General features: G+C 46.1%; 1 protein-coding gene and 1 pseudogene across 3 annotated transcripts in view; one reads left to right on the forward strand and one right to left on the reverse strand.

The window, feature by feature from the left end:
• The window catches only part of EHBP1 (EH domain binding protein 1), a 421,934-nt gene that overhangs the window by 269,259 nt on the left and 125,031 nt on the right, over positions 1 to 27,644 (reverse strand). The gene's annotated exons all lie outside the window — the stretch shown is intronic.
• On the forward strand, positions 1,216 to 1,421 carry LOC107107344 (annotated as a pseudogene).

Below are 27,644 nucleotides of genomic sequence, written 5' to 3' on the forward strand. Positions count from 1 at the left end.
ACCGGCTCTGGCAAATATCCATGTTTAGCAAGGCAACCAGTTCCGTGTTGATCTTCGTTTGAACCACGTGCCACAAGAGACTCGACAAACTACAACGTCTTGGCACCACAGAGAAAGGAGGGACTTGGGAATGTTCAGTCTGGAGAAGAGGAGGTTGAGGGGGGACAGGATTGCTCTCTTGAAGTATCTGAAGGGCTGTCACTTAGAGGAGGGCAGGGAGCTGTTCCTGTTGGCAGCAGAGGAGAGGACTCGCAAGAATGGGTTTAAATTAAGGGCAGGAAGGCTGGATATTAGAGAAAACTTTTTGACAGAGTTGTACAACAGTGGAACCAGCTGCCTGGGGAGGTGGTGAGCTACCCCCTCACTGACAGTCTTTAAGCAGCAGCTGGACAAACACTTGTCAGAGATGCTCAAGGCCAGGGGTGTCGAACTCATTTGTTATGAGGGCCGGATCTGACATAAATGAGACCTTGTCGGGCCGGGCCACGCGTGTCATAAAATGTAATGCCAGGTAGTGGAGATATAAACTTCATAAAGGACACAAACACAAAAGGTTTTTTTAATGAAAATAAAAACATGCTTAAAACATTGGCACTCTTGCAATATTTTGTTTATTTAACAGTGTCTCATAACTGACACCTCTTGCTCTGAATTATTGCATCAAAATGTCTGTGCTGTCGCAATCTTGAGTATGCTGTTTGGGTGTGTATCTGTCAGCTGCAAACCTACAATGACACAGCAGCAGCAGAACTGGAGGAAGAAGGACAGTTCCACTGCGGGCCTGATAGAAGCCTTCTGGGGGCCTGATCCAGCCCCCAGGCCACATGTTTGACACCCCTGCTCTAGGCTGAGCCTGTATTGAGCAGGGGGTTGGACTAGATGGCCTGTGTGCCCCTTTCCAGTTCTATGATTCTATGATTCTAGTTACAAAAAGGAAAGTCAGCTGTTGAAGTTAGATTCCCTCTTCGTACATAAGAGTAAAAGGAATGTTCATAGTAATTTCAGTGTTCCTTTCACATTCTGAGGGGGAAGGCATCATGGCACTGGAAGTCCAAATGCATTTCCCAAATAGTTTGGAGATGACTAACGTTTTGATCGGGGCTCTCAATAGGGTCGCAGTGGCCATGTTTCCTTGCTGTGCCTATCTGCCTACAAAAAGGGTATATGTTTATTCCGTGTGCCTGAGAGAGGCTGAGGCAGACAGAATGAGTCCCCTAGGTGAAGGTCTCTCTGTTGATCAAATTCACCAGGTACTCGGCGTTACTAATTGGAATGATCCATGGAAAGTAAAGATATGACTACTTGAAGCCCATCGCCGCAGAGGAAAGGAGAAGAGAAGAGGAAAAGAAAAAAACCATGAAGGAATGGGATCCATTGCAAATACACTGGCGGAAGGTAGCGAAGATGCAATACTGAAATAAAACCAACTGTTGTCGGCTTCAACTTTATTGCCTGGACCTTCTGAAGTAGACCATCTTGACTCGGCTATGAACTCTCTTTGCATCGATAAACATTTTGTGAACTAGGCAAAAAAAGAAAAGGGTGCATGTTTATAATAAGAGATTTGAGGATTCATCTTGAAAGATCTCAGGAGTGTGGTTGTTGCAGGGCTCCGGCTGAACGTGCCGTAGTCCTATCTAGAGCGGAGGATGCTGTGTTTCCTCTATTCCTTCCTTTCCTGTGCTCTCTCTGTGGGTGGGGGCAAGGTGATGTTGTTGTTGTTCACTCACACAGCCGAGTCCGAGTCTTTGCGACCCCATAGACCACTGTCTAACCAACTCATCCTTTGCCGTCCCCTTCTTCTTTGACCTTCAGTCTTTCCCAGCATCAGGGTCTTCTTCAGGGAGTGCTCCCTTCTCATTGGGTGGCCAAAGTATTTGAGCTTCAGCTTCAGGATCTGGCCTTCCAGGGAACAGTCAGGGTTGATTTCTTTTAGGATTGACTGATTCGATCTTCTTGCAGTCCAAGGGACTCTCAAGAGTGATGTTAGGGAGGTATTTTTGGCCGCTGTGTGACAGAGTGTTGGACTAGATGGGCCATTGGCCTAATCCAACATTGGCTTCTCTTATGTTCTTAGGCACATTGGCAGTGCCACACAGTGGCTGGCTGCTTCCATAGCAGGCATGCTGGTTGGTGAATGGTGGATGTAGACAGCGTTGCTGTAGTCTCCGACGCAGCTGCTACAATCTTAGTTCCTCGGAGCTGGGTCTTTTTGAACATACCTCCTCTCTGCTGGCTTAGCGTGGCACGGCTTATATTGTAAGCGTAATTTGTAGTGACTATGTAAACTACCTTTGTGTATTTATCTGGTATTAATAATTAAAAAACGAAGAAAATAGTAGGTATGAGCAATTGTAATCCGCATTCTCTACTGTGGGTGAGAAGTGTTGAAACGTTCCTCCTATACAGCCTTCAGCGTTTTCATTGTAGCTTCCCAGGTGGATGTTGTAAGCCCTTTCGTAACACACTGCCTTGATAAGAGATACGGATTTACCTCTAAGAACTTCTACAATCTGAAAAAGGTGTCAGTATCTTCGTATCTTGCCCCGACCAGTATCTAGTTCTGCAATTGGTGCATTTTAGCAATGCTCCGTATCCATTGGAGTTTGCAATCCATCAAAGAGAGTTTCTAATAAGCCGGCGAAGACATCTGAATGCAAAAAGTCCCCCAGATTGTGAACGAGAATGAGACGACTGTGTTGAAAAACACTGGTTCCAGTTCTGTAGTACCTCCTGCCAAGGGGTTATGCAATATTTCCAGAGCACAAGGGAGGTAAAGCCTTTCCCCCTGGTATCTTGATAACCCCTCTCATGGCTTTTGAAACTTTGTACGGCGCACAGCAAGCACCGAGTATGAAATCTGAATTGGATACATAATGCAGTTATCACCAGAGGAGGAATAACTGACTACAGAATGAAGAAGCTCCACAGGATTAAGATCCAAGCATATCTAGATATACGAACGCTCATTCAATTAGTACTTCTTAACCGTCATCGATTATGCATGTCACCGAATAAAACTGCAGTCTTTTGTCTACATAGTTAGCACCCACATCCACCTTAGCCAGTACTAGATTCCGCAGATTGCTTGCACACATGCACAAAGACATGTATTACACACAGAGAGAGAGAGACCGTGGAAGTTGGCCCTCTCCTCCCCAGTAACAAGACAGAAATCTGTGGATTTTTTTCGAAAAACTGCAACCTAAAAGAAATAAAAGTTCACTTTTTGGGCTTCAGGATATCGGCAAAATGTGACATTCTCCTGATAAAGAGTGCCACATCTTCAGGAATACATGTTGGTTTATTTATTTATTTCTGTTTCTATCCTACCCTCCCCACGAATGAGCTCAGGGCGAGTTATCAGATCCAATGCTCCCTCTAAGTTGTGGAGTCTTGTGAGCAAAAATTCTACTTTGTGAGCTGCTGGCATTAAAGTTGTGAGCAAATGATTTGGCTGCTGTATAAATTACTTTGCTTTGAAGCCATCCTTCCTGAGCGAAGACAAAAATGTGTGAGCCGGAGACTAAAAATCTGTGAGCTAGCTCACACTAACTCAGCTTAGAGGGAACACTGATCAGGTCACACAGATTCGTGACAACAGTAACATATAAGTTAGATAGTTTTAAAAAAAAACAATAATAAAAAAGCAATCACAGCAAAGCCTCGTTTGCTATGCTCAGTTTAGGCTGACCAGAAAGTCAGTGATTTCAGGAGGGGAGGCCAGAGATGGATTTTGGATGTCCGCCGCCCCAGCCGAAAGCCCGGTGGGAACAGCTCCGTTTTACTGGCCCTGTGGAATTGTAATAAACCACGCAGGCAGTGTTCCCTCTAAGCCAAGTTAGTGTGAGCTAGCTCACAGTTTTTTAGCCTCCAGCTCACACATTTTTGTCTTCGCTCAGGACGGGATGGCTCCAGAGCAAACTATTTTATGCAGTAGCCAAATCGCTTGCTCACAACTTTAATGCCACCAACACGGCAATTTAACCTGAATACTGAGGTTTTACTTTAGAAAAAACAACCCATACATTAACTTAAGATGATCCAAACAAAGTAAGGAAAGCAATCCCAAATGCTTTCATTTACTTAAAATTATTTGGCAGAGAATTTGACACTTAAATGATGGTCTGCGCCTGGCTTGGGGCGATGGCACGTGTGCCCACAGAAAGGGCTCTGAGTGCCACCTCTGGCACCCGTGCCATAGGTTCGCCACCACTGGCTTAGAGGGAGCATTGCCCACAGGGCCCTCATCTCAAGTGGGAGCTCGTTCCACCAGATTGGGGCCGGGTCCGAGAAAGCCCTGGCCCTGGTTGAGGCTAGCCGGATATCCTTGGGGCCGGGGACAACCAGTAGGCATTGGTCAGTTGAGTGCAACGCTAGAGAACATTTCCCTTGCGTAAGAGCCCCTGAGCAGGCAGAAACACAAGACGGACTTTGCAAGCAGCCCTTGGGCTAAGACCACGTCTTGCGTTTCTGCCCGTACAAGATGCCTCCCTCGCCAATAAAAATCTTCTGCATCCAAATCATACTGCGCTTCCAGTTTGGACTGCAATGACTGCATTAAAAGGCTTTTTGCCTTCTGGTTCTGGTTCCCAGAAACACCAGTGGGAAATGAAAACAAAATCACTGTTCGATCTCACAGTAGCTTTTGCGTAGTGTTTTGTGCCAATGTGTTGGGATTCTTTTAAGTAAGTCAGCAGAGTATTAAGAGACTGAGTCCATGGTGTGTATTAAAATATAAACGTTTACTATAAACCTAACATGGGAAAAAGGTACACAGGATGTGAAAATAACAAAGAGCTAATATGGCTACATCCTTACAGCTAAAAGGTAAAACGGGAAGAGAATGGCGTCTACTTCTCAGTCAGAACAAAGACAGGAAGAAGAGCCAATATGCTAAATACTTGACACCTTGGTTTCCAATCAGACTAGCAAGTTAGCTCCAAAGTTCCCGGGCATCCTATTGTCTAAACAGATTGGTTACAAACAAACATGTGACTTAACAAACATCATTAACCCTGTAAATACTGAAGTGTTTTGACTTGTAACACCCAACACAATGGAAACGAGTTAAGTGAAACTTCTCTGCTATCGCAAGGCAGGATCCAACTCATTGGGTTCAACAAAGGATATATGTCCTTATCCTAATACTTTCTTGAACCAGAGATTCTGGTTTCTAAGTATGGGAACCTGATACCCCAGGGGTCCCCGACATTTTGGAGCCTGCGAGCACATCTGGGATTTTGATATAGTGTGGTGGGCTCAGCCACAAAGTGGCTGCCACAGCTTCCCTTCGGTCACACAGCGAAGATCCTTGTGCCCTGGTGACAGCTGCTGTGAAAACAACGTTTCTAAAAATCTGCACAGCTAATAAAACCTCCAATGCGGCAGGGCTATTTTTGGGCAGGAACGCACAGGAACGGAGTTCCGGCTGGCTCCCGAGTTGGCCACGCCCAGCAGGGACTCATTAGCATAATAGGCCACACCCAACAGCAGAAACTCATTAGGATTGGCTACATTAGGGGTGTGTGGCCTAACATGCAAAGGAGTTCCTGCTACAAAAAAAGCCCTGGGTTTTGACAACAAACAAGATAAACCGAATAAGAAGCAAAAGGTGGGCGTGGCTGGATGACCACACTTCTGGTGACATGGGGGTGTGGCCTAATATGCCAATGAGCTGTGCTGTCAGGGGTGTGGCCTAATATGCTAATGAGTTTCTGCTGCTGGGTGTGGCCTATTATGCTAATGAGTTCCTGCTGGACTTTTTCTACAAAAAGAGCCCTGCCAATGCCCCATTGGAAACCCTACTGGGAAAAGGTGCTATCTTGGTGTGTGCCAAGAAAGTTTCGGTGGCCACTTCAGTGCCCTTAGGTATCACGTTGGGGACCCCCGTAATATACTATACTTATTTTTTCTCCCCTTTTTAGAGAAGAAGAGAGAGAAGAGATTGGATTTATACCCCGCCCTTCACTTGGAGTCTCAGAGCGGCTTACAAACTCCTTCCCCTTCCCCTCCCCACAACAGACACCCTGTGAGGTGGGTGGGGCTGAGAGAACTCTGACAAAAACTGCTCTTTTTCAAGGACAGCTGTGCCAGAGCTTGTGACTGACCCAAGGTCACATCAGCAGGTGCAAGTAGAGGAGTGGGGAATCAAACCCAGTTCTCCCATATTAGAGGCCACACGCTTAACCACTACACCAAACATGGCCCTTAACATAGAGGGATTACACCATGACACCATGATTAAAGAATAGTAGTTTCTTGCATTGCTGTTCCCAGCTGGCCAACCACAGCTGAAGCAGCATCCGTCTGATATCCACACCGCTGACCTTATGTCCCTGCAGGGCAAAGCGTTGATCTGTAGAGGGGGCATTCTAACTTTTTTAGAGGGGGCTTTGCCCTCCACTGCCTCCACATGGCGAAGTACCTGGCAGTGGCTCCCAGATGGCAATAGATCCCAGGCAGCTGCCCTTTTTGCCCACTGGAAAGGAGTGCTGCTCAGTCAATGGTTTGATCCTGTGCGTGACATCCTTATTACGGGCAAAATGCTACCAGGACTGAAAATGATTGGCTCAGAGGTTAAGGCGCTGAGCTGCAGACCGGAAGGTCAGTAGCTCAGCAGTTCGAGACCCGAGTGTCGCGTGACGGAGTGAGCTCCCGTCTCTGGCCCCGGCTCCTGCCAACCTAGCAGTTCGAAAGCAAGAAACTGCAAGTCGATAAATAGGAACCGATTCAGTGGGAAGGTAACAGCATTCCGCGCGCCTCGGCATCTAGTCATGTCGGCCACATGACCACGGAAATGTCTTTGGACAGCGCTGGCTCGTTGGCTTGGAAACGGAGATGAGCACCGCCCCCTAGAGTTGGATTCGACTGGCTTTCGAGCAAGGGAAACCTTTACCTTTACTATTTATGCTACCAAAACATCTTGCTCAGACAGCTGGAGGAAACCAAAACTCCAAATGACAATGTTTATAAAAAGAAGTACTCTACTCTTGTTTACTTAACTGTTTGTCCACAGTACAAACAGAAAACTAACTAGCCTTGGGCACTAGCTCTCCCCCACCACAAGCTCTAATAATGTTGTTTATACGAACCGTCAATTATCTTCTTCAAAGCAACCGTCCTACAATCTTTACATTCGTTAATTGGTACGCTTGTAATTTCTGTTGACTTCCTGAACACAACAGGAAACTCCTGTTGGTAACGTTTCATGAAAAAGAAAATGGAATCCTGAACAAACAATGGAAGAGGCATCGTAAGAAATGGCACGCAGTTTCCCACACGTGGTTGCCGCCTGTGTTGTTCATCTTTTCCTACACCGATTATCCTGATGCAGCAGCAGACACATGGACACACCTGAACACATTAAGCTGATGGACCACTGGTCCATCACGGTCAGTCTTGCCTACTCAAACTGGTCGCAGCTCTCCTGGGTCTCAGGCAGAGGTCTTTCACATCACCTACTACAATATCCTTTCAACTGCACACGCCGGGGACTGAACCTGGGACGCACGTCAAGCAGAGGCTCTACCACTGAGCCACGGCCCCTACCCAAACCCTGTTAAACATCTCTCTGGGGTGCTGTGTGCCACACTAGGGGACTATCTCATGTGCAGAGCCACCAGATTTAGGCTGGCATCTTCGAGAGACCACCAAGGAAGCCCAAAGTTGCTACGCAGAGGCAGGAAATGGCAAATCTCCTCTGAATGTCTCTTGCCTTGAAAACCCTACAGGGTGACCATACGTCGGCTACGACTTGATGACATTTTCCACCAACATGCTTGCGACTACTTTTCCTCTCAGTTCAAGTGTCCCATACGATTGCATAATAATTTGTGTGCACCTGGCATCCTTTTTGCCCTTCACTCTGTTATTCAACCATTCTGCTTCTGGTTGCATGAGAAGCGAGAGCACATGGAGCGCTGGGATCTGTCAGCAAATCAATAAACATTCTGAAGGAGGGGAACAACATTCTTGTATTTGACAAATCTCAGTTTGGAAACATACCTTTGCAATTAAACAGAGCTCTTCAGTAAACAACATGTAAAGATAAACAGCTCTGATGTGGCAAGTTTTCAGACCCAATATTTCTGTGATGAGAAAATAAGATTTCAAGGGGGTGACAAGCCGTGAGATAACCCTGCCTTACCTTAGCAGGCTTTTGCAGGTTCCTTTCGCTCTTTTAGCAGTCACAGTATGCCATTCGGTGCCATGTTTAGGATTTTGCTTCTCCAATGTGCAATTCTAGCCTATCAGAGATCACGTAACAAATGCAATAGCATCGCCACGTAACGCAGCCCACCCGAAATGGCTGACTTGTCATAATTACCGAGGCAACCGCCCCCCCCCCCTTTTTGCCATAGTGGACTAGATGTTTCACTGCACGGAGAGATCTTTGCTTAAACCCAAGCCTGGTTATCAATGCTCCCTCTAAGCTGTGGAGTCTTGTGAGCAAAAATTCTACTTTGTGAGCTACTGGCATTAAAGTTGTGAGCCAGTGATTTGGCTACTGCATAAATTACTTTGCTCTGGAGCCCTCCTTCCTGAGCGAAGACAAAAGTGCGTGAGCCGGAGGCTAAAAAACTGTGAGCTAGCTCACACTAACTCAGCTTAGAGGGAACACTGCAGTGGTCATACTAGCGGTCCAAAACATAAACGGGGATGTGCACCCCTAATCATGATTCTATAGCAGTGCGGCCTACAGGCTGTAGGGAGGCCTAGTGGCTCCAGGGAAGCCTGTACTAAAGTAGCATCAGGAACAGGGCCTACATTCACCCTGTGGACCCTGTGATTGGTTAACAGGGGATTTTGGGGGGAAACTTACACCAGTAGGATAGTGGAAGAAGAGAAGAAGAGAGAGAAGAGATGGGATTTATACCCCGCCCTTCACTTGGAGTCTCAGAGCGGCTTACGATCTCCTTTCCCTTCCCCTCCCCACAACAGAGACCCTGTGAGGTGGGTGGGGCTGAGAGAACTCTTTTTCAAGAACAGCTCTGCCAGAGCTTGTGACTGACCCAAGGTCACATCAGCAGGTGCAAGTGGAGGAGTGGGGAATCAAACCAGGTTCTCCCAGATTAGAGTCCGCGCACTTAACCACTACACCAAACTGGCTCTCTAATCCTGGAGGGGCCCTGAAGCAACTTTTTAAAAAAATGAGTGAATTTTTCAACAAAATCGATGGAGTCCTTTCTAAGTGTTTGTTATTAAAATAAGGCTATTTTAGTGACAGAATCATCAGCCAATGGGTTGAAGTGCTTAATATTGGCCTTAGAATATGCTCTAATACCCGTTCCATATCCTTGTTGGATACTGCCCTACTGTTGCTGGTTGAAAAGGGGCCCCCCGTAACAGTTCAAGCTTCAGGGTCCCAAAAACGTAGGTCCACCACCAATACTCCCTCTAAGCTATGGAGCCCTGTGAGCAAAAATTCTACTTTGTGTGCTACTGGCATTAAAGTTGTGAGCAGGTGATTTGGCTACTGCATCGATTAGTTTGCTCTGGAGCCGCCCTTCCTGAGCGAAGACAAAAGTGCGCGAGCCGGAGGCTAGAAAACTGTGAGCTAGCTCACACCAACTCAGCTTAGAGGGAACACTGTCCACCACTGGGTGAACTAGGATGTGTAAGAAGAGCCCTCCCACCTTTCCAGCACAGAAGGAGAAGAGAGGAGCTGGTGGGAGAGCAGACAGAGACCACCTGTGGTTCAGGTGTCCTACGGGCTCCGTCAGGAGACATCGATCAAGCCTTACGGACGTGCCAGAGTCACGCCTTGAAAACAAACAAAACAAAGGCTTGCCCAGGCAACTTCACGTCTCCGTAGCCTGCCAAGGATCTCTCAAACCTGTCGGTCTTGCATTTGTTCCGGGGCAAGGGAGCCCACACAGCCTGCCCCTTCGGCAGGAGTGGGAAGCAAGTAATCTGTGATGGAGGGATGAAGGTTTTTGTTGCTCAGCCAACCCAGACGGGTATCTGCGAGGAGACAACCTAATTGCCTTTACCTAAACAGCTTGTGACTTTAGAAATCAGTGACTCAGCCGTGCATAAGAAACAAAACAGGGGAAACAATAGCCGAGTTATTCTCTACGTGCACACCTGACGCTCTGCCAATGCTGTATCTAGATCAAGGTGGGCACCGCACTGTTCCCTCTAAGCTGAGTTAGTGTGAGCTAGCTCACAGGTTTTTTTAGCCTCCGGCTCACTCATTTTTGTCTTAGCTCAGGAAGGATTTAAAGCTGTGCGCAAGCGATTTGGCTGCTGCATAAATTTCCTAATTTATGCAGCAGCCAAATCGCTCGCTCGCAACTTTAATGCCAGGAGCTCACAGAGTAGAATTTTTGCTCACAAGACTCCACAGCTTAGAGGGAGCACTGGTGGCCAGCTGTGCTGGTCTGAAGCAGGGGAACAAAGTTTTGAGTCCGGCGGCACCTTTAAAACCAACAAAGGTTTATTCAAAGTATGCAGGCACACTTCCTCAGATACACTGAAATGGACGGTAACAGCTCATTCGCATAAGCAGAGGGTGCTGTAGCTAGTTTTACTTAATTTTCACCCTACCTTTCTACCCCAACGGGGACCCAAAGTCGCTTACAACATTCCCAGCATTTTACCCTCACAACAACCCTGTGAGGTAGGTAAGGCTGAGAGTCTATGACTGACTGGCCCAAGGTCACCCAGCAAAATTCCATGGCCGGGTGAGGATCTGAACCTGGGTCTCTCAGAACCCAGTCCAACACTCTGACCTGACCACAACATCAGGCTGGCTCAATAGCCAGCCCAGGCATCGATTAAGCATAACTTAAAAAAATATATATATAGTTGATCCTAAGAGAAAGGTAAAGGTTTCCCTTGCTCGAAAGCATTTGAATCCGACTCTAGGGGGCGGTGCTCATCTACATTTCCAAGACGAAGAGCCAGCGCTGTCCGAAGACGTTTCCGTGGTCATGTGGCCGGCATGACTAAACGCCGAGGTGCACGGAACGCTGTCACCTTCCCAACGAAGCAGTACCTATCTATTTAGTTGCAATTTCTTGCTTTCGAACTGCTAGGTTGGCAGGAGCTGGGGCCAGAGACGGGTTGATCCTAGGGAATACACAAATTCCAATTCAACCTCCTGCAGATACTGACCCAATCACAACCTAGAGAAAGGGGGCTAGTGAGAAGACGGAAAGGTTTCTCCTTGTGGAAGCTAAAGGGCTGGAGAAACTTCTCTATGGAAGGCAGAAGAGAAGAGACTGAAGGAACTGGCACGCAGGCTACCCTTGCCGAAGGCAATTCTTCTTAAGAGGTGTGAAAGAAATAGAAGAAAGGAGAGGTGGAAAAGATGGTGAGCAAAAAAATGTTATGAAACACTTCATAAATTACTAGGCCAAGGAACACCGAAGCTAGAGCCAACCTTTTCACCTGACAGCTCATCTAATTACTCAGGTACAATCACACACGCTGGTCATAAAATTAATTCTCCAAGGCTAGCGTCGGGAGATTTGATTCATACCTTTGGTAGGCATCCAAAGCAGAGCTTTCGGAAATGGAAATGCTACTTACATAGGATTTCACTGGTATGGGAGGGAAGGGGGGTTAAGAATGCCCAATGACCCTGTATAAGTAAGCACACTAGAAAGGCAAAGTTAAAAAAAAAGTTGCCTTTCAACGCAGCATTATCCGGGAGAGTATGCATTTCCCGATGTTTAGCGCGCGCCAAAGTTGCCGGTTAGGTTTTCCCTGTGTGCAGACTGTCAGCAGATTGTATGCAGATTGTCAGCATTTAACTGCACTGGGTTTGAAAAGCAAAGATATGGAAACATATTTTTGGCATCCGCAAAATTAATCTGGGGGTCCGCATTTGAATCTGGATGTCGGCAATCACGGTTAGGCAACCGTAAACATTCACCGACGCGTCTGCGCGTTTGCAGACAAAGTTTGTCTGCGGTTGTCAGCACTGATATGCAAACGGTTACGTTCAGTGAAATTCAAATATTCGCCATAGCGCCCTCCGATAAACAAGGAACGATGCTAGCCGCATGAAAAGCTGGAAATTGATGGAACCCGCTCTGAGCCTGGTATGCGGGGAGGGCGGGATACAAATCTAATAAAATAATTAAAATTAGTGTAGTGGTTAAGTGCGCGGACTCTAATCTGGGAGAACCGGGTTTGATTCCCCACTCCTCCACTTGCACCTGGCTGGATGACCTTGGGCAAGCCATAGTTCTGATAAGAGCTGTTCTTGAAAAAGAGCAGTTTCTGTCAGAGCTCCCTCAGCCCCACCTTTTGTTGTTGTTCAGTCGCACAGTCGAGTCCGACTCTTCGCGACCACCTACCTCACGAGTAATGCTCCCTCTAAGCTGTGGAGTCTTGTGAGCAAAAATTCTACTCTGTGAGCTCCTGGCATTAAACTTGTGAGCGTGCAATTTGGCAACTGCGTAAATTAGTTTGCTCGGGAGCCATCCCTCCTGAGTCACGACAAAAAATGTGTGAGCCGGAGGCTAAAAAACTGTGAGCTAGCTCACACTAACTCAGCTTAAAGGGAGCATTGGGTGTCTGCTGTGGGGGAGGGGAAGGGAAAGGAGTTTGTAAGCCGCTCTGAGAGTCCTTTGGGTAGTGAAGGGTGAGGGTATGAATCCAATCTCCTCCTCCTCCTCCTCCTCCTCCTCCTCCTCCTCCTCTTCTGTCTTAATTACAGTCCCTCTCTTAACACCCTCGCTAAGGAAGACCTTTCCATAAAGTGAACAACATAATAAAATTAAATGGGTTAATTAAAGCACCACAAACTGCCGAAAACTGGAATGGAGGAACAAGTAAGATCCAAAGCAGAAAGAAATTAACCAAAGATCAGGAATCTGAGTTGTAAGCACATCTAGCTTAGAGTAATGAGAGCGGTGACCTAGCAAAACTATAGTAGGAATGGGGGGGGGGGGGGGGGCTGACTCACATCTGACTTGGATTACTGCCCCAAAGCTTATTAAGCGGGGAATTCTTTCCCCTTGGTCCACCCTGCCACCAAGAAGGCAAGCAAAGACAAGTCTACGGCACAAGAAGGAAAACGTGAGGCTTTCAGGCCACAGAGGCGGGGAAAGTGAAAGGCAGAGCTGGTTACTCGGAATGTAATTAGCTGTTCTCAGGGGCAACCAGTCTTTGTCATTACCTGGCTCATGTAACTGGAAATTCATGGTCTTGTCCTCAAAGGGACTTGGGCGGCAGCGGCATCCGCGGCACTTTAATTAGTTGCCACGGCTGGCGTTCCTTAAAACGACACACACAGAAAACAGGGTGCGTGCCCGGAACAGTTCTCTGATCGGTCCCCGTCCGTGCGGTCACACTTTGCACTTGCCCGGAGATGCGATTCGGAATCGCCCGGAGCTAGCCTTTCGGTGCAAAGGTCCTCTTGCTCAGAAAATCCCGGACCTCAAAGACGTCTCTGAATCACGGCTCTGAGGAAGCGCAAAGCCATCAGTGCGATGCCCGGAGACTGCCTCTCCCCACGTGAGCCCCAGAGAGCTTTACGCTCTTCTGATCAACACCTCCTGGTGATTCCCCAACCTGAGGGACGTCCGCTTAGCCTCAACCAGGGCATGGGCTTTTTTGCCCCTTGCCCCAACCTGGTGGAACGTGCTCCCACCCGAGATCAGGGCCCTGCAAGACTGATTACACTTCCACAGGGCCTGTAAAGTTGAGCAGTTCCGCCAGGCTTTTGGTTGAAGCAGCGGACATTCAACTATTCTGGCCTCTCATTTATGGCCTCTTCCCGGTGCCTTGATGTTTTAAATAATACTGGAGGTTTTTTGGGGTACCTAAATTCACCTGTAATGGCAGAAAGTGAAGAGGACCTTAAGAGCCTCTTGCTCAGAGTAAAAGAGCAGAGCGCAAAAGTGGGCTTGAAGCTCAACATGAAAAAAACTAAGATCATGCCATCCGGCCCCATCACTCCTTGGCAAATAGAAGGGGAAGTCGTGGAAGTAGTGACAGACTTCACGTTCCTGGGATCCGATCACCGGAGACTGCGACAGCAGCCATGAAATTAAGAGACGCCTGCTCCTTGGGAGGAAAGCGATGGCGAACCTAAACAGCATGATAAAAAGTAGAGACATCACCCTGCCAACAAAAGTCCGCATGGTCAAAGCAATGGTATTCCCAGTAGTACTGTATGGCTGCGAGAGTTGGACTATAAGGAAGGCCGAGCGCCGAAGAATAGATTCTTTTGAACTATGGTGCTGGAGAAGACTCTTGAAGAGAGTCCCTTGGACTGCAAGAAGATCAGATCAGTCAATCCTAAAAGAAATCAACCCTGACTGTTCCCTGGAAGGCCAGGTAATGAAACTGAAGCTCAAGTACTTTGGCCACCAAATGAGAAGGGAGCACTCACTGGAGAAGACCCTGATGCTGGGAAAGATTGAAGGTCAAAGAAGACGAGGACGGCAAAGGATGAGATGGTTAGACAGTGTCATAGATGCAACGAACATGAAATTGAGCAAACTTCAGAGGACGGCGGAAGACAGGAAGGCCTGGCGTGATCTGGTCCATGGGGTCGCAAAGAGTCGGACTCGACTGTGCGACTGAACAACAACAAAATTCACCTGATATGAGGCACAGGGTTTGTTACTGTTTATCTTGCCATCTGCAGCCATGAAATTAAGAGACGCCTACTCTTTGGGAGGAAAGCGATGGCAAACCTAGACAGCATAACAAAAAGGAGAGACCTCACCCTGCCAACAAAAGTCCAAATGGTCGAAGCAATGGTATTCCCAGTAGTACTGTATGGCTGTGAGAGCTGGACCATAAGGAAAGCTGAGCGCCAAAGAATAGATTCTTTTTAATTATGGTGCTGGAGAAGACTCTTGAGAGTCCCTTGGACTGCAAGGAGATCAAATCAGTCAATCCTGAAGGAAATCAACGCTGACTGTTCCCTGGAAGGCCGGATACTGAAGCTGAAGCTGAAGTACTTTGGCCACCAAATGAGAAGGGGGCACTCACTGGAGAAGACCCCGATGCTGGGAAAGACTGAAGGCAACAGAAGAAGGGGATAGCAAAGGATGAGGTGGTTGGACAGTGTCATAGATGCCAACGAACGCGGAGCACGACGGAAGACAGGAGGGCCTGGCGTGATGTGGTCCATGGGATCGCGAAGAGTCGGAGTCGACTGTGCGACTGAAGAACAACAACATCATGTCATCTACTATTTTGTTGGTTTTATTGTTTAATGGATTTTTATGTTGTAAGCCGCCCTGAGCCCACTTGTGAGATAGGCATAAATGAATTAAATAAAGGATATTATTAATAATAATAAAGAAGTAACAATAATGCTTAATAAGTTGCAACATTAACTGAGGTCCAACCAGTATTACCAAGTTTATGCAGTTGTGTTCAACGTGAGAAACCAATTCTAACAGATGGCCTAAGTTTTCACAGTGGTGAACATAATTCTAAGTAAGAACAAAAAAGGGAAAAGGGAAAAAAACTGAACCTAAAACCTAGAATTCAGAACCTAAAAAGGTTAGTCAAGAATAGAAGAGGGCCAACTCTAAAAATCTAATTATGAAACATACAAAAATATACATGTATTTATTAAACACAAATTAAAATAACAAATAAGGGCCCATTCATATCTCATATACAAATATAAAAATACAAAGGCTGATAAAATAGACCTAACGCGTTTCGGCCTTCACAGGCCTTCCTCAGAGGTCTAATGCAAATAGAACATATTGGCTAATATGTAAAAATATATACAATCAAACATATACAAAATATGAAATAAAGACCAGAAAACAATTGTTCCAAAGTTTAACCACTGGGCAAAAATACAAATGAAACCTCCAGTGCAATCACATGTCCAGTAGTACTTCTCTCTGGTCAACTATACATTCTCCTGAGGTTGTATAGACAAATGTTCCCAATGAAATATTCCTTAAGTTGAAAGCAGTGTTGCTCAAAAAAGTGTTGTACCTATATAGTAGATTCAGGATTTTACTATATAGGTTATACAACCTCAGGAGAATGTATAGTTGACCAGAGAGAAGTACTACTGGACATGTGATTGCACTGGAGGTTTCATTTGTATTTTTGCCCAGGGGTTGTTCTTTAGCTGTAGAATACCCGGGAATTTTCTCCCTGATCTAGGAATTTGATTGGGACTAAAGTGTCAAGGTGTATTACCATTTTATGGCTTCTCTTCCCGTCTTTGTTCGGTGTTCTGAAGAAGAAGAAGAGTAGCCATAATCTCTCTTCTAGTTTTGTCTTTGTAGAGTAAGGATGTAGCGGATTTTGCTCTGTTGTTATTTTCATCCCAGTTACCCTTCTGTTGGATGTTACAAGTTAGAACACTTCTATTTCAGTGTTTACTGGGTTAATACTGTTTACTAAATCACATGTTTGTTTGTAACCAATGTGTTTAGAGAGTTGGAAAGCCCGCCAACTTCAGATTTAGTTTGTTGTTCTGATTGGAGAATAGAGTGGCTAGTATTAGCATTTTATGACTTTTTGTCCTGAGCAAGAAGAAGTTCCAGTCTCGTCCTCCTTTAGACCTATGTCTCCATTAGACTTCTGCCATGTAAGGTTACTCTTCTGCCATGTTCTGTCTAGCTGTGAGGATGTAGAAATATAGCTCTTTGTTATTTTTCATCCCGTATACCTTTTCCCATGCTAGGTTGTAGCAAATTTTTTATATTTTAAAACACACCATGGACTCTGGCTCTTTAATACTCTGCTGATTAACTTTAAACTTAAGAATACCTAAAACCCAACACCTTCCCATGCTAGAATTTAGTAAAAACTTTATATTTTAATCACACATGGACTCTGAGTCTGAATTATTTTATTCCGGGAGTACTGGACTATCTTATCTCTGCTAAATACCATTTTTTTCAATATCTCACTATCACCCAACAACGTGCCACTAGTAATCAGAGGGCGATTCTGCATCTAGCATTCGCTCTGTATTTTCTCAACTGGGAGGAAAAAGTGCAGCTCAAAACCACATTCATATACTCCAGGCCAACGCCGTACTGACTGCAAAGTCCCCCCTGAACGACCAGATAAAAGGCCATAACTCTATGCAGATGGTACCATGAAATCCGATGAGCAAAGGAAGCAAAAGCGGCATGCAGTGTGGAGGCTACCATGAAATCCAATGATCAAAGGAAGCGAAAGCTGCATGCAGTACGGAGGCTACCATAAAACCCGATGATCAAAGGAAGCGAAAGCAGCATACTATGCAGAGGGGAATTTCTGTTCCAAGGTGGGTTTCGTAAAACGACAGAGGGAAAAGCCAATGCAGAATCAGCCAGAGTTGCAGCAGAGAAAGGCAATCTTAACACTGCATCTTTGAAGAAAGTTTCCGAAGGTAGCTGTGCTGATCTGCGGCAGAAGTGTCAGAATTGAGTCCAATAGCGTCTTAGAGACCAAGGTTTTCGGGAGCTATGAGATTTCAAGAATCAAAGCTCTCCTTTGTCAGATACCTCTTTGAGGGAACAAAGTTTTGAGTCCAGTGGCACCCTGAAGACCAACACAGTTTTAGTCAAAGCGTAAGCATTCGTGTGCAAAGCACCCAGAAGTCTGACACGAAAGCCTACACTTTGGATAAAACTGTGTTGGCCTTCCAGGTGCCACAGGTCTCAGAACTTTGTTCTGCGGCTTCAGACCGACACGGCTACCCCCTCTTTGAGGGAGACACTGTCAATAACGGCATCGGAAGAATCATTCGTAAAACGCCCTGACAAAATAGGTAAAGGTAAAGGTCTCCCTTGCTCAAAAGCCAGTCAAATCCGACTCTAGGGCGTGGTGCTCATCTCCGTTTCCAAGCCGAAGAGCCAGCGCTGTCTGAAGACGTTTCCGTGGTCATGTGGCCGGCATGACTAGACGCCGAGGCACAAGGGAAGCTGTTGCCTCCCCACCAAAGCAGTACCTATTTATCTACTTGCAATTTCTTGCTTTCGAACTGCTAGGTGGGCAAAATACTTCGACGTAAATCTGGAATAAACAGTAAAAACATCCTACGAGACAATGAACACCTCACTGGTGATATGCCTATCCCAATAATCGGGTTGTTGTTGTTCAGTCGCACAGTCGAGTCCGACTCTTCGCGACCCCATGGACAATCTCCCGCCAGGCTCTCCTGTCTTCCGCCGTCCTCCGAAGTTGGCTCAATTTCATGTTCGTTGCATCGCTGACACTGTCTAACCATCTCATCCTTTGACATCCATTTAAAAAAAAATAAACCCAAACTTTAGGCATGAATCCACCCCCCCTTGGGCCCAGTTTGTGTAACAATGGTCTATCTCCTCCTACACCACTTCCTTTTCCCTCCTCCTCAATCACCCGCATTCATCAGCTATTTAGCACTGATTAGATAAACAATGGAGAGGTGCTAATTAGCCCTGTCAGAACTTAAGAGCTGATAGGAAACCCCCTCCCTGTTAAGCAACAAGCGGGAGTTATCTGGCCGGTATTGTTCCCCATCAATCTTCTCCGGCATCTCAAGTTCCATTGTATTTTAATTGTCCCTGGGAAAACAAACTTTCCATCAATGCAAAAAAAAAAGTTAAATTGCTTGCACATTCAAGGCTGTGATTTTCAGTAACACTTAACCCGAAGTAAACCTCTTTGGTTTCAGTGGGGATTTATGAGTAAATCAATATGATGAGGGTTACGGAGTAAATTAGCGGTTGAACGTTCAGGATTTCTAGCACCTGTTTTATTGCTCCTGCTCATTTCCGGTCGGCAACGTCAATGGGCTTAGGTGGATTTTAAAAAAATGCACACCTGAAAAGTCACACGTTTGTACACACATACAATTCTTGTAACCGTGTTACAATGTAATCTCGTTTTTTAAAATAAATGCAAGACATCCCGCCCCAAAATTCAAATAACCGGATATGCAGTTAAGAGAGTATTATGCTGATAAGGGACTCCATAGGAGACTCTCAAAAAGAACTTAAGGAATTTGGACAAATATTGACATAATGGTTGGGGAACTTCCAAAATGGTTTATGCACAACACAGTTGTTTCAAAGGTATCTTGAAGACTTACCGTCTCCATTACAAGAACGTAGTTCTCATCTGCCGAAGGCTTTTGTTTCTGCTTATGGCCTTTTGTGCTGGACAATGCATGTGATTGCCATAGTTAGTGTAGAGAAGGGTGGGGGGGGAACTAGATTACTGCACCCTTAGAGAGCATCATGCTACTAACTCTACTGGTAAATGCATATGAATTTTACCCCTTTGCAATTGGATGGAGAAAATACTTCCCACATTCACATAATAAACATATATGCAAGGAAAGGATGAAAACACCGGCTCTGGACATTTTGACACATCAGAAAATCATCAGAACCCAATCTTTTGGTAGCAGAGCTCCGCTTCTGCTAAAGATCTTGGGGGCTGGTTAACTTTATTAGAGTTGTTATTAAGAAACTCAATCCATATACTTAAAAAAAAAAAAACCACCTAGATCCCACATAAGATACGGTACTTAGCAAGAGCCTGAGAAAGTCTATGAAAAATAGATTTGCGTGTTTTAAATAAAACCTCTGGTCAGAAAACAGCAGAGAGAGAGAGAGAGAGAAAAGATCCCAACTTTTTTTTTAACGAGTTGCTACTTAAATGTTAAACAGTGCTCTGTGAACCATTTTATATTAAAATTGGATCGTTCTGAACATCACACATACAAGTAGCATTGTTTGACACAGTGCCATTTTGATGATAAATTGCAATCTGCAGCTCAAAATAATTCTACCCAGGGATTAACATTTCAGAGCCTGAGCCAGAGATTATGTGTGTGGATCTTGAATTTCATCATCTCCCTTTGGCACAATAGCTCATTCTTCCCTCTCTTTTTTTCATCTATTCTCTCATGAAGGGTCAGGAAAGCTTAGCCTTGCTGTTTCATTCATTTCATCTCTACATTAACCAGATACCTTGCAGTCTTTAGTTCTTACATGTTATTCCATTACAAATACTATAGCTACACTGCGCTAACTCCCCCCCCCCGCCCCCCACAACTCGGACGGGTTTCGTACTAAATCAAAGGGCGCCATCAAGTGGTTGAAGTGCACCAAGCAGCGTTTCGCGGCCTCACGCGTTTTTTGGACGAGGTTTCATCAGGACACGGCGATTAAGTTCCACCACAATGTGAGGCTTCCAGGAAATTTCGGGAGGCCCAATTAATCAGCGTTCCTTCATACATTCCTTTATCTTGATCTCAGTTTTGCAGACTTACTGATGGAGGAGCTTCTATGCCTTTTCAGATTAGCCGCAGGGCGTAAATTGCATGCCCCGACATTGGTACATATTGACATCACCGAAAACAACAGTGGGCTGCTGCCATACTGGTGACTTTTGATTTTTTCCCCGCATTTCTTTTTAAACCTTTGTCCCATTCTTTACGACCCCAACCAACGCTTTACAATAGATTGCACCCAGATATCTCGCTAGTTTGGTGTAGTGGTATAGTGGTTTGGAGCGTGGACTCTAATCTGGGAGAACCGGGTTTGATTCTCCACTCCTCCACATGCAGCTGCTGGTGTGACCTCGGGTCAGTCTAAGTTCTTTCAGAGCTGTTCTCTCAAGGGCAGTTCTCAAAAGAGCTCTCTCAGCCCCACCTACCGCACAGGGTGTCTGTTGTGGGGAGGAGAGGGGAAAGGAGATTGTAAGCCACTCCGAGACTCCTTTGGGCAGTGAAGGACAGGGTGTAAATCCAATCTCTTCTTCTTCTTCTAGTTTACTGTAAATTACCATTGTATATTTTACACACACACATATATTAGAATATGTGTATGTGTGTATGTAAAAGATACAAAGTTAATTTACAGTTTTTGCTGTCAAGTCGCAGCCGATTTACAGCAACCCTGTATGGCTTTCAAGGAAAGAGACGTTCAGAGGTGGTTTGCCATGGCCTGCCTCTGCATAGCAACCCCGGACTTCCTTGCTGGTCTCCCATCCAAGTACTAACCAGGGCCGACCTTGCTTAGCTTCCGAGATCTGATGAGATCAGGCTAGCCTGGGCCATTCAGGTCAAGACAGAGATGCAGAGGTAATTTGCCATTGCTTGCCTCTGCACGGCAACCCTAGACTTACTCAGTGGTGCCGACAAGTAGCAGCCGACTTACGGCAACCTGCAGGGTTTTCAAAGCAAGAGACATCCAGAGGTGGTTTGCCATTGCCTGCCTCTGCACAGCAACCCTGGACTCCCTTGGTAGCTGCCCATCCAAGTCCCAAGTAGGGCTGACCCAGCTTAGGTTCTGAGATCTCATGAGATCAGGCTACCTTGGACCATTCCAGGTCAGGGCAGACACATATATAGATGTTGTTGTTGTTCAGTCGCACAGTCGAGTCTGACTCTTCGCTACCCCCGGACCACATCACGTCAGGCCCTTCTGTCTTCCGTCGTGCTCCGGAGTTTGCTTAATTTCATGTTCGTTAACACTGTCTAACCATCTCATCCTTTGCCTTCCCCTTCTTCTTCGACCATCAATCTTTCCCAGCATTAAGGTCTTCTCCAGTTTCTCCTTCTCTCCTTCTCATTTGGGGGCCAAAGTATTTGAGCTTCAGCTTCAGTCTCTGGCCTTCCAGGGAACAGTCAGGGATGATTTGCTTCAGGATTGACTGATTTGATCTTCTTGCAGTCCAAGGGACTCTCAAGAGTCTTCTCCAGCACCATAATTCAAAAGAATCTATTCTTTGGCGCTCGGCCTTCCTTATGGTCCAGCTCTCACAGCCATACATGACTACTGGGAATACCACTGCTTTGACCATGCGGACTTTTGTTGGCAGGGTGAGGTCTCTCTGTTGGGTGATAGTGAGATATTGAAAAAAATGGTATTTAGCAGAGATCAGATAGTCCAGCAGAGCCAAAGTAAAATAATTCAGACTCAGAATCCATCTGTGATTAAAATATAAAGTTTTTACTAAATTCTAGCATGGGAAGGGTAACTGGGATGAAAATAACAACAGAGCAAAATCTACTACATCCTTACTCTACAAAGACAAAACTAGAAGAGAGAGATTATGGCTACTCTTCTGAGTAACATAAACAAACATTTAACCCCAGATATACTGAGTGTTTTCAACTTGTAATACCCAACACTCTCCTTGTTATTATGCTGTTTAGGTTTGCCATCGCTTTCCTCCCAAGGAGCAGGCGTCTTTTAATTTGATAGCTGCAGTCACCGTCTGCAGTGATCTTCGATACCAGGAATGTGAAGTCTTTCACTGCTTCCACGACTTCCCCTTCAATTTGCCAAGGAGTGATGGGGCCGGATGCCATGATCTTAGTTTTTTTGATGTTGAGTTTCAAGCCAACTTTTGCACTCTCCTCTTTGACCCTCAGCAGGAGGCTCTTGAGGTCCTCTTCACTTTCTGCCATTAGAGTGGTACCGTCTGCCAGTGTTCCCTCTAAGTTGTGGAGTCTTGTGAGCAAAAATTCTACTTTGTGAGCTACTGGCATTAAAGTTGTGAGCGAGCCATTTGGCTACTCCATACATTAGTTTGCTCTGGAGCCATACTTCCTGAGCGAAGACAAAAATGTGTGAGCCGGAGGCTTAAAAACTGTGAGCTAGCTCACACTAACTCAGCTTAGAGGGAACACTGCGCGTCTGCATATCTGAGGTTGTTGATCGTTTCCCCAGCAATCTTAATTCCAGCTTGTGATTCATCCAGGCCGGCATTTCGCATGATGTACTCTGCATATAAATTAAATAAGAAAGGTGACAACAGACATCCTTCTTGTACTCCTTTTCCGATGCAAAACCAATCAGTTGTTCTGTATCCAGTTCTAGCTGTCGCTTCTTGACCCTTATACAGGTTTCTCAAGAGACATGTGAGATGGTCTGGTACCCCCATCTCTTTAAGGACTTGCCATAGTTTGTTGTGATCCACACGATCAAAGGCTTTATAGCATAATGAAGCAGAAGTAGATGCGTTACAGCATTAGAGACAAGCTTTGTATGTACATTAACGCATAATGAGAGCAACGGGTTGTCAATGAAGTGAGTATCAGATGGAACTTTCTGAACCAGTGAAATGGTTAAGAGCAACGTTCTTAGCTCAGGTCTTGACAACTCCCAGGCAGCAGGGCGCCTAGAAAATTCCACTGTGGTGCCTAGAATTTTCATCCGTCATTCACTGCAAGTGCCTCTTTGTGATTCTCAGCAGAACTACAAAGATTATTTAGAAGAAGAAGAAGAAGAAGAAGAAGAAGAAGAGATTGGATTTATACCCCGCCCTTCACTTGGAGTCTCAGAGCGGCTGACAAACTCCTTTCCCTTCCCCTCCCCACAGCAGACACCCCGTGAGGTGGGTGGGGCTGAGAGAGCTCTTGACAGGAACTGCTCTTTTTCAAGGACAGCTGTGCCAGAGCTTGTGACTGACCCAAGGTCACATCAGCAGGTGCAAGTGGAGGCGTGGGGAATCAAACCCGGTTCTCCCAGATTAGAGTCCGCACACTTAACCACTACACCAAATGTAGAGTCCAGTGGCACCTTTAAGAGCAACGAAAGCTCACACCTTGAATAAATCTTTGTCGGTCTTCAAGGTGCCACTGGACTCTCAATTTGTCCTACTGCTTCAGACCAACATGGCTGATGGCCACCTAAAAGATTATTTAGGTGAGGGATAGAGGTCAGCCAGCTTTTTATTGTGACGACAACTAGGGTTAATCCATACTTATTTATACTCTACAATGATTCTTAATAACCTTTTTTTAAAAAAAAGACAAGAAACTAAACAGTTTAGGATTAGGTCTTGTGGTAGCCATAATGAGGAAGCGTGGTCATTAAAATCTAAAACCCCGGAGGCTGAAAAAGACGTTTGGCTCCTAAATTTTTTTGGGTGGCTCCTAAAACTGAGGAAAACTTGGCACGATCGGTCCCGGTGGGCGAATGTGCTGTCAAATCACAGCTGACCTATGGTGACTCCATAGGGTTTTCAAGGCAAGAGAAGAACAGAGGTGGTTTTGCCGTTGCCACCCTCTACGTAGCAACCCTGGACTTCCTCGGTGGTCTCCCATCCAAGTACTAACCAGGGCCAACTCTGCTTAGCTTCCAAGATCGGATGAGATCGGGCTAGCCTGGGCCATCCAGGCCAGAGAAGGGCTGTTTTAGGAAAAGGAAGAGATTGGATTTATACCCCGCCCTTCACTCGAAGTCTCAGAGCGGCTTACAATCTCCTTTCCCTTCCCCTCCCCACAACAGACACCCTGTGAGGTAGGTGGGGCTGAGAGAGCTCTTTCCAGAACTGCCCTTTCAAGGAAAGCTCTTCTCAGAACTATGGATTGCCCAAGGTCATCCAGCAGCTGTAAGCAGAGGAGTGGGGAATCGACCCCGGTTCTCTCAGATTAGAGTCTGTACACTTAACCACTGCACCAAACTTGTAATTTAAATTTGTTTTGGGAAAAGAACAGCTGGAGCCCAATAAAAAGGTAAAGGTTCCCTTGCTCGAAAGCCAGTCGAATCCGACTCTAGGGTTGCGGTGCTCATCTCCGTTTTAAAGCTGAAGAGCCAGCGCTTTCCGAAGACGTTTCCGTGGCCATGTGGCCGGCATGACTAAACACCAAGGCACACAGAACGCTGTTACCTTCCCACTGAAGCGGTACCTATTTATCTACTTGCAATTTCTTGCTTTCGAACTGGTAGGTTGGCAGGAGCTGGGGCCAGAGATGGGAGCTCACTCTGTCATGCGGCACACTCGGGTCTCGAACTGCTGAACTACCGACCTTCCACAGCCTGCAGTTCAGCGTCTTAACCACTTGAGCCACCGCAGCTCGTATTTCCCAATATGAAACAAAAAAACCCCTACCGTTAGCAAGGAGACCTTACAGTCTAGCAATCTTCTCTCTTGTCATCAACCACTCTCATAATGGTATTTTTCAAGGTCAGAAGGAAGAAACCCCTCCATATTTTTGATGGCGAGGGCTTGAAAACAGTCTTCACAGTCTGATGAACTGTAAGATGTTCAGCAGAAATGATGCCTAGCGTCTGTTTTCCACCATGGCTTAGCCTGATGGACACCAAGGGAGGGTTTTCCCCTCTGACTTTAATCTCAGTTTAGGGAGACTTATTTTGACAATCTTGCCACGCATGCAGTTTACTCAGAAGTAAGTCCCACTGAGTTCACTGGGGCTTACACTCCAAGAAATTGCACGAGATTAAGAAGGTGACTTTATAGGCGATGCTGGAAGACCAACAAAAGACAGGCAGACAGCATGCGTTTTTGACATTGAGAATAACCCAAAGTTTGTTGGTGATAAAACTCATGCCTGGTCTACTGATGGGTGTACCTTCCCTCTCCTTGTTCATCCTCTCCTTAATTTTTTTTTTTTAAAGATGAGCCACAGGTATCCCATAGCGTGACACATCATAAGACGGATGTCTAGGGAAGGAACTCACAGCAAGTATAGGACTTGCCGATAATTTTTGAGAGGGTCGCCCCTTTAACTTCCAATCTGTCCTCCGGCACGACTCGAGATGTTTCAAATCACTGCATTTTTTAAAGGGCATTTTAGGGAATGGGATAAAAGGGCTGGAACACTTTCCCTATGAGGAAACGTTAAAGAGCTTAGGGCTCTTTAGCTTGGAGAAACGACGGCTGAGGGGTGACATGATCGAGGTTTATAAGATTATGCATGGGAAAGAGCAGGTAGAGAAAGAGGTCCTTTTCTCCCTTTCTCACAATACAAGAGCTCGTGGGCACTCCATGAAACTGCTGAGCGGTCGGGTTAGAACGGATAAAAGGAAGTCCTTCTTCACCCAAAGAGTGATTAGCACTTGGAATTCACTGCCACAGGAAGTGGTGGCGGCTACAAGCATGGACGGCTTCAAGAGGGAATGAGGTAAGCATATGGAGCAGAGGGCCATCAGTGGCTATTAGCCACAAGGTATAGATAGGGACTCTGGGGCAAGTGATGCTCTGTCATCTTGGTGCTTGGGGGGGTCAACAGTGGGAGGGCTTCTAATGTCCTGGCCCCACTGGTGGACCTCCTGATGGTGCTGGTATTTCTGGCCACTGTGTGACACAGAGTGTTGGACTGGATGGGCCTTTGGCCTGATCCAACATTGGCATCTCTTATGTTCTTATGAATGCCGTGACCTGGACGGCCCAGGCTATCTCGATCTCATCAGATCCTGGAAGTCAAGCAAGGTCAGCCCCGGTTAGCACTTGGATGGGAGACCACCAAGGAAGTCCAAAATTGCTGTGCAGAGAGGCAGGCAATGGCAAACCACTTCTGAACACCTCTTGCCCTGTAAACTCTATGGGGTTGCCATAAATTGGCTGTGCCATTTCCCCCCCAATGCTCCTCGGGGACAGGGTGGCTAGGTGGCTCTGAACCACCAGGATCAGAGGTTTCCCAGTAGTGCCTTCTGTTCTGGGTAATTCATACCTACACGGCGGGTTCCCACTATACAAAGGAATTTCAAAGGGAGATTAGAAAGAGAGACTGCAATTGATAATGAGGCTCAAGACAATACAAACGCCGGGATTGAATCGAGACCTAGGTTTCCTGTCTCATTACCAATGCTGATTTCTTCACGCCTATTACCTGTTAGCTATGCTGCCATGGGGGTTGGGAAGTTACTCTGTGTGTTGTTAATTGCTGTTGCATTCCTTTCCCTTTCGCTATCCCTTGGCTGTAACGCGTATCTATACAGACGTGTGCAGGAGGACGTTGTATTGTCTAGAGGCCTCTTATCCGTCGTGAAAGATTCCTAATTCCCAGCTTTCGCCCCTTAACGGTTGCCTTACCCTGCCCGCGCGCAGGAGGGTGCCTTACTGGCACAAGCCATGGGGGGGGGGTGCATACGAATGCCCTATATCCTATCTGGTTCTAAGGTTTTCCGCCATTCCTAACAGTGACTATGTTACTGCATCTATAGCTTTGCAATAAAAGCATAACTGTTCCTGAATACATGTACTTCGTTGTAAGCTGTGGGTCCTGACATTACCCCTCTGCATATCTCACCTAAATCCAATCACACCTGCTGGACAAGGCATCCAATCACCATGTCAGATTACACAGGGAAGCCATTGAATTGCCTTCCTCTGCCCGCGCGCAGGAGGGTGCCTTACTGGCACAAGCCATGGGGGGGGGGTGCATACGAATGCCCTATATCCTATCTGGTTCTAAGGTTTTCCGCCATTCCTAACAGTGACTATGTTACTGCATCTATAGCTTTGCAATAAAAGCATAACTGTTCCTGAATACATGTACTTCGTTGTAAGCTGTGGGTCCTGACATTACCCCTCTGCATATCTCACCTAAATCCAATCACACCTGCTGGACAAGGCATCCAATCACCATGTCAGATTACACAGGGAAGCCATTGAAATTCATAAACATAAACACAATCTCAACAGGAAAGAAGAGAGTTTAAAAATAAATAGGGTGTGGTTTCCAGTCCTGAAAAACACAAAATGCTCTAAGTCTGGCACTACAGATAAGATCAGAATTTCAACAGCCAGTTCATACGCAAAAGAACCTCCTGGGGAAAGCTCCTCCATTAGCATGTCAAAGCCTGGGGAACTCCTACAAGATAATGACTCAGCCCTACCCCACCTTCCTGAGTAGATATAAATTACCTGCCTACCATTTTCCTTCTCACATGGAGAGAGAGAGTACTCCATCCTTCTGTGTTTATACCTTTGAGGATGCCAGTCACAGCTGCTGG

The sequence above is a fragment of the Gekko japonicus genome, unplaced genomic scaffold (genome assembly GCF_001447785.1).
Source record: "Gekko japonicus isolate JY-2015 unplaced genomic scaffold, Gekko_japonicus_V1.1 scaffold1417, whole genome shotgun sequence".
Classification (NCBI taxonomy): Eukaryota; Metazoa; Chordata; class Lepidosauria; order Squamata; family Gekkonidae; genus Gekko; species Gekko japonicus.